A 21,484-nucleotide genomic window follows, 5' to 3' on the forward strand; every position below is an offset into this window, starting at 1 on the left:
TGCTCACCAAGATTCAACAAAACACGAAATTATACGACGAAATAGCAACTGACATTAGAATAATTGTCAAATAATAAAGGACACATTTCTGAACACGGCACAATGTGACCAACATACTTAGCGATAATAAAATTCGGCTTAAACTAATTTTTGCAGCTTTAATCTAAATAAAATATCTGTTATAATCATTTGCTCTATACAGTAAAATGAAGAGCTGCTCGGTATCTTAAATTATACAATAAATTTAAATATTTTTGTCAAAATTTCATTTAGTCAGGTTTATAGAATTTAATGTCAATGTCGATATGATTAATGACATGCATCGGAAAATGTTTTGCGATTACAATATTTATTTCGGTGATGATTAAAGACTGAGTCCAAGTTACTGTCCCAGTCGACATATGCGTACAAAACCGATGTAAGGGATCCCAATTAAGCCTGTTTCAAAAGCTGGTACAGCAGTTTAAAACCGGTGTTAGGCCGACACCAGTTACCAAAAAAAAATCTAAAAACTTATTGGTTTCGTGTCTAATACCCTTTTCGATAACAAAAAAATTAGTGAGCCCTTTACAATAATATATTAATCACGACGAGAAAATAGAATCAATGCAAAGTCCGCAAAAAAGTTGTAGGTCGATTAAATTGAAGAGTATTAAAGAAAACTGTTAGCTAATTGCTTTTGGGAGCGCTTAATATTGAAACAGGATTGGGGATTTTATAAATTTCAAAGGTGTTTTTTCAGTTGGTGTCGTGTAAGTTATGATACTTTATAAATAAAAAGGTTTTATTTAGAAAGACATTAATTAGTTTTTTTCCGGCTTTTAGAGTTTTTTATTTAAATAACGAATCGTTGTCCATTAATTTTAATATACCGTGATAATAAAATTGTTGCACAGGCCGCCATTTTATTGTATTTTTCGTATTAATTTAAAATTTCAATACGGCTTCATTCTTTCTTATAGTCCAAGAGCCAGGTGCAAAAACATGTAAGTGTTTTCTGAAGACTCACATTTTCAAAATCGATTGCATTTTAGTGTTAAAATACAAAGGTGCAGTCAGCAGTTCCAGTTCCGGGATAGCTGGCCCTATAAGGGCTGAACATTTGTAGATGACATTCGAATGTAATGTAAAACAAAAATATAAGAGTCAGACAGAGCAGTATGGGGACTCAAAGCGTTAGCGGGACCTCAAACGCGCTGCAAAAAAAAATGTTGTCATTTAAAGTGATTTCTGAAGGCTTAAACTTTGCAAGGTAATTGCATTGTATTGTATTGAATAAGACTCCACTGCGGCCGCGAGGGCCTATGCAAGGTTATTCGTGTAGAAAATATACCGTACAATCGAATAAAAACGGCGTCAGCGATGGATATGAAATGAATCGCTGTTATTTATATATGTAAAATTATATGGGAAATGTCATCGATCGTCATTTCATAGCCATCGCTGACGCCGTTTTTATTCGATCATACGGTATTTATTAATAAAAACAGTCATACTCGTCGATAATAGAACCCTGTCAGTCAGCAGCTGATGGAAGTGAGAATAGTGAGAACGCGCATATATGCGGGTCTCTACTCAATCAATATACAAGGTGGTCTGAATTGTATTCCGAAAACTTCGACAGCATATTCTGCAGATAAAAATAAGTAGGGAAGTTCGTATAAATGTTAGTCCCAAAATACCTACCGGAGATATAGTGTGTAATAGCTTTGGTAATAGGGTGTAGAAGTTTAATTTTTATTTGGATTTTTTTCCAAATAATTTCTGAAGTAACTTCACTATTTGGATGAAAATTGGTGTCTGTGTGAGAGAGAGAGAGGGAGAGAGAGAGAGGGGGGAGAGAGGGGGGGGGAGAGAGAGAGGGAGAGAGAGAGATGAGAAATTTGATTTCGAGGTCAATATAACTCCTACTTGTAGAGGGCGCCACCTACATATTTTAAACTGGTTTAAAGAGTAATAGCTTTTCGTCCGTACCTGTATAAACTACTGAGGAAATAAATATACATTTATGACGTTTTTTTACTTTTGCTTTTAGCTCCTCTACGGTTACATAGATGAAACAAGCTTGTGGATAATATTATTTAAATTTATGTTTGCTTTTTTTTCAGATAAAGTGGTGTTGAAGAACGCACCCTTATTGGCACCAGCGATATGCATTAGAATAGTAACGCGGGGAGATTTTCCTGATTTGGTAAAAGAGAACGTCAGTCGCAACCTGAAAACATGTTCCGATGTTGGGCTAGAGAGTTTTATTATAGGTAAGAAATTAAGATGCTAAGTTTTGTACTGGTATTTTGTAAAACATCACTGTGTGAAGTATACTGGCTTGTGATATTTTACTGATATTAACAGCCGTATCCGTCGACCGCGTGGAAGGAACCATACCTTTTAGTTAGTTTTATAATCTTCCTTTGGTATGCAATTTTTGTCTCTTATGTAGAATGTAGAATGAGTGGGAGGGGATTAATCACCGCGATCTTACAGATCTATTATGTCCCCAGTAGATATACAATAATGCTCCTATGACAACTTACTGGCTTCAAAAAGACGTTAAAGATGGATAATCCAGGATTATCTTCTTAGAGGTCCTTGCACTCCGAATCTGGATAGGCCAGGAAATGGCCACCATCTTTAACATCTTTTTGAAGCCAGTAAGTTATCATAGGAGCATCATTGTAATACTACTGTCCTCTTTCTTGAGGGGTAGCTCTCCATCTCCGATATCAGTAGTATCAAAGTTTATAGCACGAATGGTTGTCGTCTTGGCAGACTGAATGATGAGGTGTTCTGGTGTTTCCCAATTTTCACCACAGAATATGCATTCGCCGTTTTTCTTAGCTTCAATCTACTGAAGTGTTTATCGAGGAGACAGTGTCCTGTTAAAAACCCCGTGACACTCCGAAGATTGTTCTTGCTTAAATTAAGGAAAATCTTTGATTGGTCTCGGTTTGTCGAGGTTTTGAGAAATTTCTTTGAGTGTCTCAGGCAGTTGGATGATTTTTATTCCAGGTTATGATGGTTATTCCAGGATGAAGTTCTTGAGTCCCACTTTCTTGCTTCCGATAGTTCCCATCTAAGATAAGTTGTACGCATCTTTTGATAGAGTATATATTTCTGGCTGTAGGATGCTGGAGTAGGTGCCCATTGGTTCAGAATATTTAGTGATCGGCCCAAATATTCCGATCCCTGTTCCAGATTTGGTTTTGGAAGCATTAGTATACCAAGTTATGGTAATATGGCGTTTTTTTAACTGCTGAACAAACCTTTCTCTCTTCCAATTAATTTCCTGTTCAATACTATATTGAGGTGTTTCTGAAAGTTGTACATTCTGGGTATGTTATCCACTGCAGTTAGTGGAGTGGTAGTTCCTTTTAGAGGGTATTCCAAGCACCTGAGCTGACAATTCTCCCAGTACTGATTCCTCCAATGACCATTCTAATCATTTGCATATGCATTGGCATATCTACCGTCTTTTGTTTTGTTTCGAATAGTAGTCTTATGACACGGAGACCGTAATAATGACGGCAACTGTTTTTGTAGGAGCGTTGATGGGTCAAGATGTGCTTCTGGAAAAAACCTGACCAAATTTATTAAATCTAAATATTTTTTAGAAGTGGTATCGGATAAACCAATCGGTCTCAATCCACATCCCAGAGTGCGAGAAGTAGTTGTCTTTCCCGAATATCAAACAAAGACTGGTGCTTTGTTTAAGGTGAGTTTTAATTAATTTGCTTATCATAAAATAAATGTAGGTAAATTACTTTTTAGGCGAGAGCTTTGCAATATTGTTTGGAAGAAAAAATCAATATGCTTGATAATAGTGACTGGATCGTACATTTGGACGAAGAAACTCTCTTAACAGAAAATTGTGTCAAAGGTATGTTTTGATTCTATATAGCAGAGCTTGCTTAAATGTTAATATGCTATTTTTGCTAAATTTAGTTGAAATAAATCTCGAACTACAGGTTTTTAATTTTAATTATAAAGAATAAATTAGAGAGATCCTGCATTAACAAAAGTTTAAATGTACCGTTTAATAGACTGCTTAATTGAGAGTAAATCCCAACAAAAACATAAAATGTAAAAAATGCATCGCAGTCCTTCCACTTATCTAATCAATTACCTACCAACATTTATAGTGATCGTATCAATATTAGATATCTTTATTTCGGTAATAATTTTAATCTCATAAAAAACATAGAATGTAAAAAAATGTCTCACAACGCAATTCTTCCATTACAAAAAAATTGTGTGTGCACTATGTGCGCATATTTGAAGTGAAACTGTTTATTAACAGCTATTAAATTGATTGATTTGAAAGACATGTTTGAAAAAGTATAGTTAAAAATGTTGAAAAAGTAATAAATTAAAAATTAATAAATAATTTCATTCACTTGCACAAAATTTGTACTGAAATGATCGTCTGTTCGTCTGTCCATCTGCGGACTCCATTCGGGTGCCTCTATCCACGCGCCGAGTTTGGTTTCAATCGACTCATAATGAAGAAAAATACTGACGATTTCGTCCATTTAGAGGCAAGCATCGCGGTTTGAAACGTTGAGGGCGACATCCTCTAGCCCGTTCCCAATTATGCCGAAATCGACCCACATTTTTCCTCAAGATCAAATCCTTAGAACCAACCTGATGAAGGTGTAAACAAAACGTACTTATCCAACCTTACAGGGTGGGACCCAGTGTACCGTTGCTCACAAAACCTACCAATTACTACTAAGGTCGAGATCAAACGACGCCAACTTTTGACGTTTCTTACGTCAAAACTGTTACAGTGACACGCGTTGTACACGGTCAAGGTAGCCTTGGTCCATTCATATACCAAATCTCATTTAAATCTCATTACACCAAACACATACCAAATCTCATTTAAATTGGACGATTTTTTCGGCATTGATGATGGAGTTTCATAGTGCACGAAACGTCGTCAAAATATCATGAAAAGATGGGGCTCTTCGAAAATTCGTATACGTATACCAGGTGCCAGATGACATCAAGATTGCCGCCTCATTTTCCAGTTTTAAAAGAACGTTAAATCTTTGAAAAAATAAGTCTTATGAGAAGTTAGTAAATTTGAACTTGTGTTTAATATTCTGAGATGCTTGGTTATTATTATTATTATTATGCATACTCTGTTATAAATTAATTCTTTATACATTTTGTAAATTTATTTTTTTTTAACAGAAACTATGTTACATTTACGATTTACTTTATTGTCGACGGTTAGGTAGAATAGCATATGTTAGAACATGCCATATTATTGTTAATAAAAGACCTACATATCTATTTATTTATTTATATTACGACACAGCCGATCGATACGGTTAATTCAATTTTAGCATCAAGACATTCAAAGCAGTCCGAGTTAAAATAAAAAACAGAGAATCACTAAAAAAAGTTGAAACCAAAACAATGAAAACTCATTCGTGCAACTTCGGTGTCGACCGGATAGTCAGTTATCGGTAGTTGTTAGACGCTATTTTTAATTAAAAAAAAAATTGGGATTTTTTTCCCTTCCTTTGTAGTCTAACTCAAATTTAAAATTTGAAGATAGTCAGACTTCTATACCTTTGATGATGAGTGAATGAGTTACTGTCGGAAATAAAGAACAAACTTTGACTAGCTATAATTCATAAACTATAAGGTATATTTATTAGATACACAGGGTGAGTCTTAAATAAGTGCAAATATTTTCAGGGCTGGTAGATCTCGATAAAAGAAATATATTTTCTCTTTACCGTTTGACCAGTCCAAAATAACTAAGTTATTTTACTTTGCAAATTTCCTCCCTTCCTTGTAAATTCAATCCACTGTCTATGTTGGTATATTATCAAGAAATTACGTTTTTAACTAAAAGCTAAAAAAATTTTTTTTTTTCTAAAAAATTCCAAATTTAAAAAAAAAATCACCCTGTATATTCGTAATATAGCCATTTGTAATATGTCATCTTACTATCACTAATAATTAAGATTCCAGCTTCATCAACAAGTTACAGGGTATCTTTGAAATATATAATAAAATAAATACTTACAATACAATAAAACAATTGTTGTTTTAGGAATTCTTAACTTCATAATCGAAGGAAAACACCACATAGGCCAGGGATTAATAACATATGCCAACGAAGAAATTGTCAACTGGTTAACAACGTTAATAGACTGCATGAGAGTAGCGGATGACATGGGAAAACTAAGGTTCCAGTTTAAAGTTTTCCATAAGCCTCTTTTCAGTTTTAAAGGATCTTACGTTGTGTGTCAGGTAAGTGTTGTAGCAAAAGTTATAAATTGTAATTTCATCATATTATATTTCTTCTAAATATACCAGGTGCGTCTAAAAAGTGGCTCACCGCTGTAACTTTTTTATTTTTTCACATAAGAAAACGAGATTTGGTTTATGACATAAATTAGGATCGGTTAACGTGTTCAATTGTTTTTGGTCACTTCCTGTTTCACCGGAAATGACTACAACTTTTAATTTTTAAATAACACCCTCGGTTTTTTGACACCCTCGACTACTTTATTCGACAGAAAATGACACTCTGAATAGAATGACATATAATATGTCAACTTTTGACGTTTTATCATATGGTTTATTTGAAATTGTAATATACGGTTCATAACGACAATTTGATTCGAAATACGAAGTGTGTGGTACCAAATTATTAATAAAAAATGCCTTTTCCAAACATGCTAATGAAAAAAATGGAACGAGGGTGTTTTATTTGAAAAAATTGACATATTAGTAAAAATACGATTTGGGACACGAAAAACATTAGACGATCAAATTTATTTTTTTCCAAGGCTTCTTGATTAAAAATTAGTATTTTTAACACGACACTCTAGATTGAAATTTAAAATACGATCTTTCTTGGAAATAGATTTCTGTGTCTGGAAAGGTTCTGTCATTTTTTAACTTTTCTAAATGCACATATGTTCTCCCTAGCATTTGACTAGGAGATTCCCCACCAACGACAAGGTCTCGCATCTCCTCGAGGAAGTAATTTTTAGTAAATGACATCTAAAAATAACCTCGCCAAAGTTATTATCGCTTATTATTTCCCAGCCGTTTTTTTTTCTATCATACGGTACAAATCACATATATGCGTTCATATGTGTTATCCCCACGTATGACACTTGTTCATCCCAAATGCAAGAGGACTTAGATATGACGCAGCATAATTTATCAATACATTACAAATTAAATTAATAATTAATCTATAACCAAAATAGTGTAAAGCAAAACATTTTTTATGTACCTCAAATTATCTAAAAATTAGTATTAGTTTTTTTTTATAATAAATTAGTTGTTAATACCTTGTACCCTTTTTATATTGGAACATTCTAAATTCCCAGGTGACAGAGACAAATTAGAAAAGCTTAATTTTCTTTTCCGCGTTGTTTTTACCATTTGGAAGACTTTAATTTCAACTTGGATGTATTACCTTTTCGATAACGATCTAAATGAGCAATTCGGTCCAGCTTAAATTCTTAACTATCGTTAAATTAGATTTGTTGCATATACAGGATGTCCGCCGATAGCGGGGTAGAATATCGATACTTTGCGATACTAGTATTTATTCAATTATTCTAGTATTCCTTACCTCGTATTTGTTACTGAGTACTCAATTGCTTAAGATTCAAAATTGACTATTTGTAGGAAGTATACTATTACAACACTACCTCTAACCACTATGTAAAACAGGCAAAATTATATAATCTATAATATAAAAGAAGTAAATCAAATATCGAAAAACAAAACTATACAATAGCAATTTTAATTGGTATTGGTTAGTGGATACTTTATGGTATCGGATACTCAAGTATCGAATAAATAGATAGATTTTGCCACATCAGTATCCGGCAAATTTTTTTACTTACCTTAATACATAAGTTATTAGTTTTTAATTATGGGTAGAAACATGATACGTTATCTGAAACTTAAATATGGTTAAAGATGTTGTAAGCAAAAATGTAACACTTCTGAAAAATATATATTGGCATCAAACACACCCATTAAAGTTGAAAATGACAATTCCATTTCAGTCAACATACAGAGAGTAAGACAGGGATGTGCTGTATCCTTCGTTATTATAAAATATAATATTAACATATTAATTATTTAATTATATACGTAAATGCTTATTCTGAGTCGATTTTTCAGGAAGCTTTCTCTACAGCAGATTGCGGTATTAAATCTAACGGCGAAGTCATTAACAACATTAGATTTGCCAGTGACACCATTCTTATTGCAGACTCTGATGTTAGACTCAAGAGTTTAGTGGAGCGACTACAATACTCCTGTAAGAAGTACGGGATGAAGATCGATTCCTCTAAAACCAAAATCATGGTATTTGGAAAGAACCAAAATGTACCAATTCGCATTAAAATAGAGGGCAATATCTTAGAACAGGTCTAGGTATACAAGTTCAAATATTTGGGGTCCTGGATCGTTAACACCTTGAATAATGACGTGGAAATAAAAACGAGGATAGAACAGGCCAGAAATGCATTTTTAAAAATGAGGAACGTTTTCCAGAACTATTTCCAGATTGTACTTTGGGTTGAGAATTAGGCTCGTCAGGTGTTACGTTTGGAGGTGCCCAGTGGCGTAGAGGTACAGGCTCTCGTCTACCAATCTCAAGGTAGTGGGTACGAATCCTACACCAGGCATTTCATCAGCCGACGGAGCCTTAAATGAGTACTTGGGGTTCACAATACTGAGGTAATAATAGGGGGTTGAAGCGTAGTGTTAGCGACATTACCTCCCTTGTATACCGAACGGCTTCTTGGCAAGCTGTACCTTGCTACTCCCAAGGCGTTAAACGCTATATACGGGAGCTATTATTATATACTGGGAATTATTAGTCACTGGGAAACACAAACCTCGAACATGTATCAGAATCGTGGACGGTGAGAATAAACCAATCCTAACCGAACAAAAACTAGAGGGGGTATGGACCAATTACATAAGGGAACTGTTCGATGACGGTGGCCCCTCTTTTCACTCCCAAATAGAAACTGAAAATGGTCCAGATATAATGATCTCAGAAATCGAGAGAGCTTTAAAGAACACCAAAAACGGGAAAGCAGCTGGACCGGACAACATCTACCCAGAATTGATAAAACTAATAAACGGAGACAATTTAAAGTTATTTGTAAACCTCTTCAATTCTGTATACAATACCGGAAACATACCGCAGGACTGGCTTAGGTCGACATTTATACCTATTCCTAAAAAAACTGGTGCAAAAAGATGTGATGAGTTTCGTTTAATAAGTCTGATGAGTCAAGTCCTAAAGCTGTTTTTAAAGGTTCTGCATAATCGAATCCGAAGAAAATGTGAGCTAGACATAAGTGAACAGCAAATGGGATTTCGCGAGGGACTGGGGACGAGAGAAGCCCTGTTTGCGCTATCGGTGCTTTTGCAGAAGTGCAGAGATCAACGAAAGGAGGTACACCTATGCTTCATAGACTACACGAAGGCATTCGACTGCGTCAACCACAGGGAATTGCTGAGCATCCTTGAAAGAAGAGGCCTGGATACCCAAGACCTGAAAATTATCCAAAAGCTATACGAACAACAAGTAGCGACAGTAAAACTACAGGACACTGAAACAACAGCAATACCTATCAAGCGTGGAGTTAGGCAAGGATGCGTATTGAGCCCTATGCTCTTCAATATGTACTCCGAACTAATATTTCGAAATGCGCTTGAGGGATCAGAAGACGGCATAAAAGTGAATGGCAGGCTGATTAACAACATGAGATATGCTGATGATACCGTCGTTATTGCAGACACCACTGAGGGCCTGCAAAGACTTCTTGATAGACTGTCCTCGGTGGGCGACTCAATGGGTCTCAGGATAAATACAAACAAAACAAAAGTCATGGTGATAAATAGAGATGCAAGACAGGCAACGGAGGTAGTCGTAGGTGGGACACCAATAGCAAGAGTCTCAAAGTTTAGATATTTGGGCAGTTGGATTAGTGAAGACCTAAACCCAGACATTGAGATCAGAGCTCGAATTGAGATGGCTAGATCAAACTTCCTAAAATTGCGGAACCTACTGTGCGATAAACGTCTCAACATCCATATAAAAGACAACTTCGTCAAGTGCTACGTACTTTCCACACTTCTCTACGGGGTTGAGTCGTGGACACTCAAAGTAAGCGCAATGAATAAGTTGGAAGCATTTGAGATGTGGGTATATCGCAGAATGCTGAGAATACCATGGACTGACCGTGTCTCGAATGAACGAGTTCTAAACCAAATGAACAAGGACCGAGAACTCCTCGACATAATAAAAAAGAGGAAAGCAGCCTATTTGGGCCATATCATGAGACATAGCAAGTATGAATTCCTTCAGCTCATCATCGAGGGTAAAATTGAGGGAAAGCGCGGACCCGGACGACGGCAATGCTCCTGGCTGAAGAACATCAGAGATTGGACAGGCCTGGACTCACATACTTTGCTGAGAAGAGCGAAAAATAGAGAGGAATTTGCCATAGTTGTTGCCGATCTTCACTGAATAGAGAAGGCACTTTAAGAAGAAGAAGAAGATTATTATATAGGTGTTACGTTTGGTCAATCATATTATACGGAGCAGAAACATGGACACTGAAAGTTCAAGAGATGAATGGCCTCGAATCGTTTGAAACATGGATATATCGAAGAATACTTAAAATTCTATGGACAGTCCAGTCCAAATACCGAAGTTTACAACAGAATAGGTTGGGAAAGAGAACTGCTCAATATAATAAAAACAAGAAAAACATCGTATTTAGAACATATATTGAGAAATGAAAAATATCACGTCCTACAATTAATAGTTAAGGGAAAAATTGAAGGAAATTTTTTTATTTCATTGATTTCTTTGTATCTTTAGTGATAAGCAAATACAAGACCAAGAGTAACACTTTCTTGGTCTTGATCTTGGTCTTGCAGTCTAATAAGTAGTCTTGGTCTTAGTCTTGCTGCAACACTCTACAGTATGTCCCCGGATTCTCTTTACAAGACGAAAAACTTTTTTATTAATGACATTTTGGGAAAAATGCATTCTCCATAATTTGCTTATTCTGAAATGGTTAATCCCATTTGTACTTTTTGAAATTTCCATACCGCCTTAGAGAAAATTAAAAAAAAACATGAAAAATAGTTGAATTTTTTCCAAGTCCTAAAAATCAAAACGCGATTCTTGGTAACATAATTTTGTTTTCATCCTTTGATAGATTGTTGTTGATTAAAAAAGCACAAAATTTATTTGGTTCAGTGCCAGTAGCGTAGCGTAGGCCCCGCTGCACCCGCTGGGGGGGCCTCGTGATTTTGAGGGCCCCGCATTATTTGTTCCTTTTTTACATTTTATTTGTTCCTGTTAATTTATTTTAATTTGAATCATATTTTTATTAGAAAAATTCAATTTTTGTTTATTTATTTTTATTATTTAGTTTTCTTTTAGTACCTAAGTTTTGTTTTATGTTGACTTATTTTGTAATGTTTTATTTTTTATGTTCCTTTATTATTATTTTTTCTTATGTGGAATAAGTTAAATTTTTGTTTTTATATATTAAATGACTTGATATACCCACATAAAGCTATATTATGTTTTTTTAATGTTTTTTTAATTTTAATATAAGGGCCCCAAAAAAATCTTACGGGGGGCCTCACATTTGAAGTTACGCTACTGTTCAGTGCTACAGAAAAGGTGATTATAAATTTTATGCTTTTTTAAATAAAATAGCATTAACTAAAAATACCAATGACGTTAATTAAAATGAATACTAACCATAGACAAAATACTACTTATAATATAAATACTATCAAAGAACAAAAACTAAATGATATTACCATAGAAACGCTTTTTGGGATATAGAACTTACAAAAAATTCAACCATATTTTTCTCCATGATTTTTTTCAATTTTCTCTAAAACGGTATGGAAATTTGGAAAAGTATAAACAGGATTAAACATTTTAGATTACATTAGAAGAATACATTTTCTCAAAATATCAATAATAGAAAAGCTTTTTTTTTTCCTCTTGTAAAGTAAAAGTCTTTCAGTGTAAAAGTAAAAGTGTTTTGGTGTATTGTGGTGATTTAGTGTTTTTATTTTGTTGTTTAACACCAAAGGTTCCAACCCTCAACTGTAATCTTGTAAAGACAATCCGGGAACATACTGTATAGTCTTGCACTTTTATAATAGATTTTTACTACAGTCACTTTCTACATAGGACATCTTTAAATAAATAGCATTTTACGTAAATTAATGCAAATTAATCTTTAAAGAAAGAAACAATATTTGTCTGATATTTTTTTAAATTTTTTTCAATACCTACATCAGCATTGGTCGAATTTTTATGTTTATGTAAAATATTGAAACCCGAAACAATATTTAAAATCTATCCGAACAATAACACAGTTCTTGCAGAATATGGACTTTAATTGAAAAGTTTATATTTTTCTTGTGTAAAGAAACTTTGTTTTAAACCAACTTAAAGCAACTCCTTGTAGTAAGTACTTTGAAACTTACAAAAGTGTTCAAACTATTTCATAATATAGAGTTACAGTATTTCCAAAGGCGTATAGAACATTACCGATAAAGAGAAGATAATATAAAGAGAAAGAGTATACGAAAGAAACTAAATTGAATTTTTAATTTAGTTCAATTATATAATAGCAGAAATCTTTTCAAGACAACCCCCTTTAATTCAGTTATTTAATATTCAACTCTTTTGCTATAATTTTTAACCATTTTTATTATCATGAAGTTGTACTGATGCTAAAAAATACCAAGAAATCCGGCAAAAAAATCTTACTTTGCAACTATTAAAGTAGATTCAGGTCCTTGAAATGTTTTAAGGCCCACATAGATGTCCAGCTTTATCGTTCAGGCCGCCTTTGCAGTACATTGCCTGGCCCAAAGACATTATAAAGATAGACCGAACATCTCATTCATAAATACTCGTTGGAAGTGTATCAAACATAGACTTAAAATAAAATATAGACTGAGCATCTCATTCATAAATAGCTGGAACATGCGGTCAGACACTGTCTTGTTATTGTTGTGTTATTGTTTTAGGTTATAACGAGTGCGACACGAGCGATAGATAGGTTGTCTCTGTCGTAACGGTCGTTCCCTGACGACTCTGCCGAGAAACACAACACTGTCTTTGTTTCTCAAGTACACCTGAACTCTCCGTATCATAGCCGGGTAATTTTTTTATTTTAATGAAGCTATAATTAAATTAAAAATATATCGTATTTAAACTTTTTTATATTTTATTAAGATTTAGGACAGGTTTTTTAAATATAAGTTTAGAAAAAACAATTTAGAGTCCAAAAAGGATAAAAATAATAAAATACACGTTATAGAAGAAATTTTATAATTGAAATTAGGTAATTTTTGAAATTAATAATAAATTATTAATTTAGTCAAACATTTACAACCCCTAATATTAATGAAAACAGGATCTATTCCACAGATATAATAGAATCGGCGACAGAGAGAGAAAAAAAAATATGATTGTTGTAATTTTTTTTCTGGTTAAGTGATGTCTTATTATGTAAAATAGAGAAAACATAAATCTGTTCCATTAAAGCAAGGAAGGTGATAGGAAGGGGATAAAATGAAAACTACATTTATTTAACTCGGTACTGTCTTTATTATACCGGGTGCGTCCCAAAAGTGGCTCAACCCCATAATTTTTTTATATTTTCAAATAAAAAAACAAGATTTAGTATGTTAGTATATGACATAAATTAGGATTGATTGACGCATTCAATTGTTTTTGGTCACTTTCTGTTTCACCGGAAATGACTATAACTTTTAATTTTTAAACGGCACCCTCGGTATATTTCTACTTTATTTGATAGAAAATGACACTCTGAATAGAATGACATATCATATGTCAACTTTTGACACTTTCGCATATGGTTTAATTGTAATTGTAACACGTGGTTCATAACGACAATTTGACTCGAAATACCAAGTGTGTGGTATCAATATATTCATAAAAAAATGCTTTTTCCAAATATGCTAACGAGTCACCCTTGTTCCATTTGAAAAAATTGACATATGTATGATTAAAAATATGATTTGTACATCTTTTAATCGGCCTAGACAAGACACGAAACCCATTAGACGATCAAAACTATTTTTCCAAGGCTCCTTGATTAAAACTTAGTGTTTTTAACAACACCATGGCACCCTGGATTGAAATTTATAATACGATTTGTTTTTAAGCGACAATGTCAAAAGTTGACATATGATATGTCATTCTATTCAGAATTCTATTATCATTTTCTATCGAATAAAGTAGAAATATACCGAGGGTGCCTTTAAAAATCAAAAGATGTAATCATTTCGGTGAAACAGAAAGAGACCAAAAACAATTGAATACGTCAATAAATCCTAATTTATGTCATATACCTACTAACATACAAATCTGTTTTTTTATCTGAAAAAATAAAAAAGTTATAGCGGTGAACCACTTTTGAGACGACCCGGTATATTAAAAAATATTGTCTCATAATGTAATATCATATTAAAATTCTTGTATGTTATTTTAGATTCTGAAGATAATTTTAGAATAAACCGGAATATATTTTTAATAAAAACATTATTAATTATTAACAGGGTTATAATTATGATTTTGTTACAATGTAAGTAAGTAAATAATGTAATATAAGAGAAAAAATTCAGATTTTACATTTTACTAAAATATTATCTAAATAAGCGCCTTTCTACAACAACGCCACTGACTCCCAATGGGTAAATTGAGAGTTGCCTACCGGTCAAAAGTCGTTTCAAGACTTAAATGGATTATTTAAGTCAAATTTCTTGCAAATTTGGCACTGGCGAACCATATTTTATAGTTTTTGAACAGAAAAAGTCAATAAAATAAACTCTTAAGGACTACAAGCTAAGAAAATGCGGTAATACAGCCGGGGAGATAGCGGCAACAAAGCTTTACCGCACACGTGCGACACGTACTACAAGGTAATAAATGAATGAATAGGCTCCCTCGCCTCTAATCGGTGTTGCCATATTGTAAAGAACTTATCCTTTTTAAATAGTATCCGACTTATAATTTAGTAGTATAAGAACTATTTAATACATCTATGGAATATTAAAACCTACTTTATTAAACTGTAGTATTAATATCTCAATATATGTGTATAACAAGAAAAAAAATATTGATAATATTAAAGACGTGACAACATAGGCTGGATGAGGAAGGCACGGTCGACTGTACCCAGAAGTAAACATGTGTACAAAAAAGGTTGTTTGTCCGCGTTGAGATGTAAATATTGTAGTCTATATTTTATTTTAAGTCTATGGTATCAAACATTCCAATGTGTCAAACAAGGACAGAAGAGACATAGAAGTCTAAAATTTCCGACCCCGGCAACTAGGCGCATTTGGATTGTTCTAATGGCCAGTGGCGTATCGTTTTTTGGAAGGAATTTAATTAGTAAAGTAAAAGTAAAGTAATTAGTAAAATTTTTACTCCATATTAATATACTACATTAACACTTTTTCGTCAGGTGAGTTTTGTTATAAGGTCTAATATAATAATATAATTAATATCCCATATATACTTATGTTGAAACGTTAGTAGGTAGTTTTCGAAAATCGCTCCAACGTCGATTTTTAATTTAAACTTTCAGTTACTTCTATATAAACTTTCAGTTACTTTTGAATATTTACAGGGTGACTCAAGTTTCTGAAACAGTTCTATATTAGGTTTGTGTTTGGTGACTTTTCTTTCAATTTTTTTTTTCAGAATATGGAGGCAATGGTAAAGCACATTTTAGACACTTTTGTAAACATAGGTGGCAGGAACATATTTTCAAACTAAAGTTGTAGATTTGCCATTAAATTTCCATTCCAGAAATACCTCGGGTTGCCACCTGTCGACTTTTTTTGACTTAAAAGGTAATTTTTATTTACGTATTTTGCCTGAGAAAATTACCTACAGCAAACAGAAATATTTTTCTTACTTTTCGTAGATTAGAGATGTTATAAAACTTATAAATAATTTTTTCTTGTTTAGAATAGGCAACATTATTTAGAACTTCCCGTTTAATCTCAAATGATAGTTTAGGTTTTAGTTTTACCTTTTTTGATCTTAAAAAGAACTTTTCAAAATTAGTAATTAGTAACGGTTTAGTTAGTTCGCAATCGATAGCTTCCTGTGAAGTACTGTGTAATAGTTGTTTAATCTTGTATTATTAATAACTTCCTATACCTAAAATGAATATTTAATGAGAAAATTGTGTTTTTTTGAAAATATAAGACAAAATTTGACTTTCGGTCTTCTTCTTGTATTACGATGGCTCTGATACGAGGCAATTACCTTTTAGTCTCTTAATAGAAGGCATTTGTCATTAAAAGTATCAAATCTGTGTGCTACCAGTATGGGATTTCTGTCGCATAATATTGAATATTACGTTTATTTACAAACCCATTACTTGTAACGGTAGCTTCATTAGACAATCAAATTTTAGTTAAATGTCTGAATCTTCATGAACTGTATTAAGCATATGTATTGCGGTTTGAATCACTCTGTATGTTGACAAAAATATTTTGAAAATGTGCGTTACAATGGCCCCCATCTTATGTAAAAAATTGAAATAAAAATCACAAACCAAAAACGTAATAGGTAAAAAGCTTTTGTGGAGGCCTGGGTCAGTCTGTATATAGGTATGTATAAAACTAGTAGCCTAAAAATTATTTAGAGTTCGTTCCATTCTAAAAAAAAGGTAAACACACCGTACAAATAACTCTAGGAAGAGGTATTTGTACGGTGGTAAAAAATTGTCTAAACAAGGCCGAAGGGGCAGATATAATAAAGCAGTAAAATGTAAAAAAGGGCGGGTAAACACCTTTGTTTATTTGTTGAGCAAAATTCCTTTAGAATATCGTATATAATGACCAAAATATGACGCAATTTTAAGAAAAAAAAATGTCAATTTCTGGCTTAAAATAAAGTTTCAAATGCAACGTTTATATTCAAATTTGTTATGATCTACAACAGTTAGTAATTGAGACGAATTATAATTCAATTACCGACTACTACGTTCTTGTTTTAATAGATCAAAATTCAACAAATATAATTAGAAATTATTTAAATTGTAAGGGGCTCCCTTGTAGGACGCCTATGTACAATTACTGCGGAAATTTGTACCTACCTGGAAAAGACAAATTCGGGTAATTTGAGCTTATTTTTCCACACACCTGACACTGTCGTACCATATTGAAAATTCCCAGATCGAAAGTACGTTAAACAAAAGCAAAAACTACTGAAAACACTGAAAAGTTCACTTCGGACTTGATTCCGACTTCAAACACACCGTAAGCTAAACTTAGTACGCTATAACGGACCAATGGCCGTCGCGAGGGGTGGTGGGACGGACGGCTCATTTTCATTCTGGAAGACTAGCAGCGACGTTGCCAATAGTTCTAGACGTTTCAGCACATTAAACAGTAAACATGTCCTTTAATAGTAACGCATATATCCTCTGGTTATGCATGCTTCTTTAAAAATAAACTATTAATTTAATTAAGAAATTGAGATTTATTGATATCCGGTGAAGGTTTTAACGTCACCTTTTCTGCAAATCAAACTAAGTAGATAGGCGCAAATTTGAGATGTGGCAATGTCGCCTTCTCTATCTCAGTTGTGAGATAGAGAAGACGACATTGCCACACTATAAATTGGTTCATGCGGTTCATCGGTACACTCTTCTTCGTCATTAAGGGATTTGTTGACTTAACATTGTGTATTAATAGTGTTTTCTTCGATTTTTATAAAAATTATGGTATATAGGCTGGATAAAGGGAAGACGATCTTTCATGTGCTGCCTATTAGAGTGTGTTACGTTATGTCTATATGAAATGATCAGATTTTTCTTCCTCTTGCAGTTTTACTCAGATCAACAACATGTCAGATATCTAACTATTTGTAAGAAAAACAGCTTAACTTATTGATGTAGTAATAATGAAAATAAAATGATAAATCAAACTATACTTTCAGAATCGATAGAATCAGACCTTTCAGATGGCTGATAATCTGATTCACTTGGTGCAATGATTCAGACACTGTTTTATTGTCATCCATTTTATCAAAACAAAACATTTTTGAGCTCTAAACTTTGGCACGTGTGTTAAAACGCGCACAGCGTTAAATTTTATGGACTTGATTCAGTTCACTTATGAAAGGAATCAACAGAATATTCAGAAACCAAACAGAATCAGGCTGCTTAAAAGTCCATTTTAGTCAGGGGTTTGGTTAATGTGTAATCCGCTTGCAAAAAAGTGAGGCAAGTATGAATCATGCACAAAATTTTTAGAAAAATAAGTGGATTTGATTTTTTTTTGGTACCAAGCCTTCATGTATGTCAGAAGGGAGAAACAACCCCTATTAGGGATTAAGGGGTGGAAAATAAGTATTACCATTTTACATTAACGAATTGTTTTTTTTACATACGATAATTTACATAATATTTACAAAATAGTTTTCAACTATGTTAAACCTGATTTTTGGGATTGTTTGACGCCATATTTATTTTAAAGGGATGATTTTTAACTTTTTTATTATATATTTTTTGTATACAATATGGGGGTGTCGATTTTATATATCTTTGGGATGACTAACTTAATGGTATAAAGGGTGAGTTTTCTATGATGTTCTCTATGGGTATCTCGGAAACTACTGAAGATAGAGAGTCGGTTAAATGGGGAAAGAATTGCAGTTTTGTGGGGTCATACTTATGCGCCTTTCAGATTTTTGAAAAAGTTCATGGCTTACTAGATATTTCGAAAAAAACAAATTTCGGCTATTTTAAAAATTGTTTTCAGATAAAAGTTGTAGATAATCACATCCTTAATGAGATTGTGTCCTCCGTTTTTTTCTAAAGCCTGTAATTTTTTATATATGACACAAACATAGTTTTTTTTAAATGGAAACCATAATTGGCCATGACTTCATAAAAAGCGCCATTTTTTAAGCTTTTCAGCGATATAAGCTATAATATGTTTTCTTCGAAAAATTACTGAGTTATAGCCAATTCTTATCATTTTCAAACAATTTCACTTAGTTTGTCATGGAAACAAGTTTAATCGCCTTTGCTCTCAGAAATGTGAAGCTGTCACATCCAAACTTTGTAAATTAAAATAAGCAAAAATTGTAAATATAAATTTTTCAAATGAAGAAAAGCGTGTAGGATTATTGGTTCAACTTTTTTTGACCATACATTTTCGAGGATACGTTGACCGGTGAATGTTACTTTTCTTAGAGAACGGTTTTAAAGACATTATCAAAAGTTAAATTTAGTTATTGCCAATTCTTATCTTTCTTGACTAATTTCAATTAAATTGCATGGTATTCTTATTCTGTTATGATTTATAACTTAAAAAAAGTCAGATTACTAAACGGTTCCTTACAATTTACACTACACAAACTAAAACTTAAAAAAATAATATCACTGCATACACTTTAAGTTAGTTTAGAAAGTGTTCAAAAAATCCGCATTGTTTTGAGTTGCATCTTTTTAAAACTGAATTACTACCTATTCTCACAGAAGGACCGGTCGACTTAATTAAACTTCTCTCGTACCGCCAATTCGAGTGCCTCTCTTAATTCATAAATTCTTTTGTAAACTTGATTGTTAACCATACCGCATAAAAAATTCTAAAATGGATAGGTCAGATGATCAAGGAGGCCCATGCAATTGGTCCACCTCTTCCTATCCCTAAGTTTGCATAATTATGATATAAATAATTTTTAACATTTCTTTCATTATGGGGGGAGTCATAATGAAAGTGATGCAAGAACCACTCTATTGATGCGCGAGTATCTACACGCTTTTCTTCATTTGAAAAATTCATATTTACAATTTTTGTTTATTTACAAAGTTTGGATGTGACAGCTTCACATTTCTGAGAGCAACGGCGATTGAAGTTGTTTCCATGGCTAACTAAGTGAAATTGTTTAAAAATGATAAGAATTGGCTATAACTCAGTAATTTTTCGAAGAAAACATATTATAGTTTGTATCGCTGAAAAGCTTAAAAAATGGCGCTTTTTATGAAGTCATTGCCAACTATGGTTTCCATTAAAAAAAATACTTTTGTGTTATATGTCAAAAATGACAGGCTTTAGAAAAAAACGAAGGACACAATCTCATTAAGGATGTGATTATCTACAGGTTAGGTTAGGTTAGGTTGCTGGGGTTTGGGATCATATTTGATCCCTCACTCGGAGGCCTTGGGCCCATTGCGATACCCCTGTATTGTTTTACCAAACCTTCCTCTCATTCTTTCTTTGCGTTAAAGCACTTCCAGCTCTTTGCAAAGTTCCCGATGTCGCTGATGTTGGCTTCTGCTGCTTCCTCTAGTCCCTCCAAAAAACCTTGCCCTAAAGTTTTAATGCGTCGGTATTCCAGTGCCGGACAGTGGCACAGCAGGTGCTCTATGGTTTCTTCTTCCTCTCCGCATTCTCTGCAGTAGTCGTCGTCGGAAACTTTCCATCTTACGAGGTTTACCCCCGTGGAACAGTTTCCAGTGACGACACCTACAATTATGCGTACTAGGTCCTTTTTATGCTCTAGTAGCTGTTTTGTCTTTTTGCTATCTACCACTGGCCATAGTCTTCGAGCTGTAGCACAGTCCTCACGGTGTTGCCACGTCTCTTGCTGCTTGGCCTTGATGGCAGTTCCTATAGCCTCCTTCAGTGTGTTGATCGTCAAAAGTGGTGGGTCATCTGCCACGGCCTCTCCCCTGGCCCCGTCTTTGGCGAGTCTGTCTGCTTCCTGATTGCCCACCACATTGCTGTGGCCTGGCACCCAGCACAGAGTAGCCCCACCCCGACGCAGCCAGGACAGTGCTTCTCGGCATTCCATCACAGTTTTCGATCTCACTGATTGCATGGTGATGCTTCTTAATGCGGGCAAGCTGTCAGAGTATATCACTATATCCCCTATTGGTCTATCAGCAATTTTCTCTCGTATACAACTAGCCGCTTCCTTTATGGCGTAAACCTCTGCTTGTAGAACATTACAGCCATCCGATAGCCTCAAAGATCGTCGGATGTCTAGTTTCTCTGAGAAGATGCCCACACCTGTGCCCCCTGAATTTGCGGAAGCATCTGTGTAGACTGCTATCTCTTGAGTGTTCATTACTCGGTTGCTTTCCCATTCTTCTCTTGTCGGAATGCGAATTCTTATCTTTTCTCCAAAATCATGTTTGGTGAGCATATAGTCCGTTTTCTGGTCTAGCAGATGTGGACTCGGTTCACCATGATTTTCCTATCACTGGCAATATCACTCCAGTGACCGTAGTTGGTCTGGTTCCACAGATTGGATTCCCTTAATCTTAGGGCACCCTTAGCGGCCAGATCCTTTACGAGCCAGTCGATTGATTGCAAGTCCAAGAATTGCTTCTAGCGCAGCTTGCAGGCTGTGTTGTTCCTTGCT

The 21,484-nt window shown here is 34.0% G+C and overlaps 1 pseudogene; it reads left to right on the forward strand.

The window, feature by feature from the left end:
• Positions 1–21,484, forward strand: part of LOC115874907 — a 52,034-nt pseudogene that overhangs the window by 22,024 nt on the left and 8,526 nt on the right.

Source organism: Sitophilus oryzae, unplaced genomic scaffold, assembly GCF_002938485.1.
Source record: "Sitophilus oryzae breed Bouriz unplaced genomic scaffold, Soryzae_2.0 scaffold_1307_pilon_pilon, whole genome shotgun sequence".
NCBI lineage: Eukaryota > Metazoa > Arthropoda > Insecta > Coleoptera > Curculionidae > Sitophilus > Sitophilus oryzae.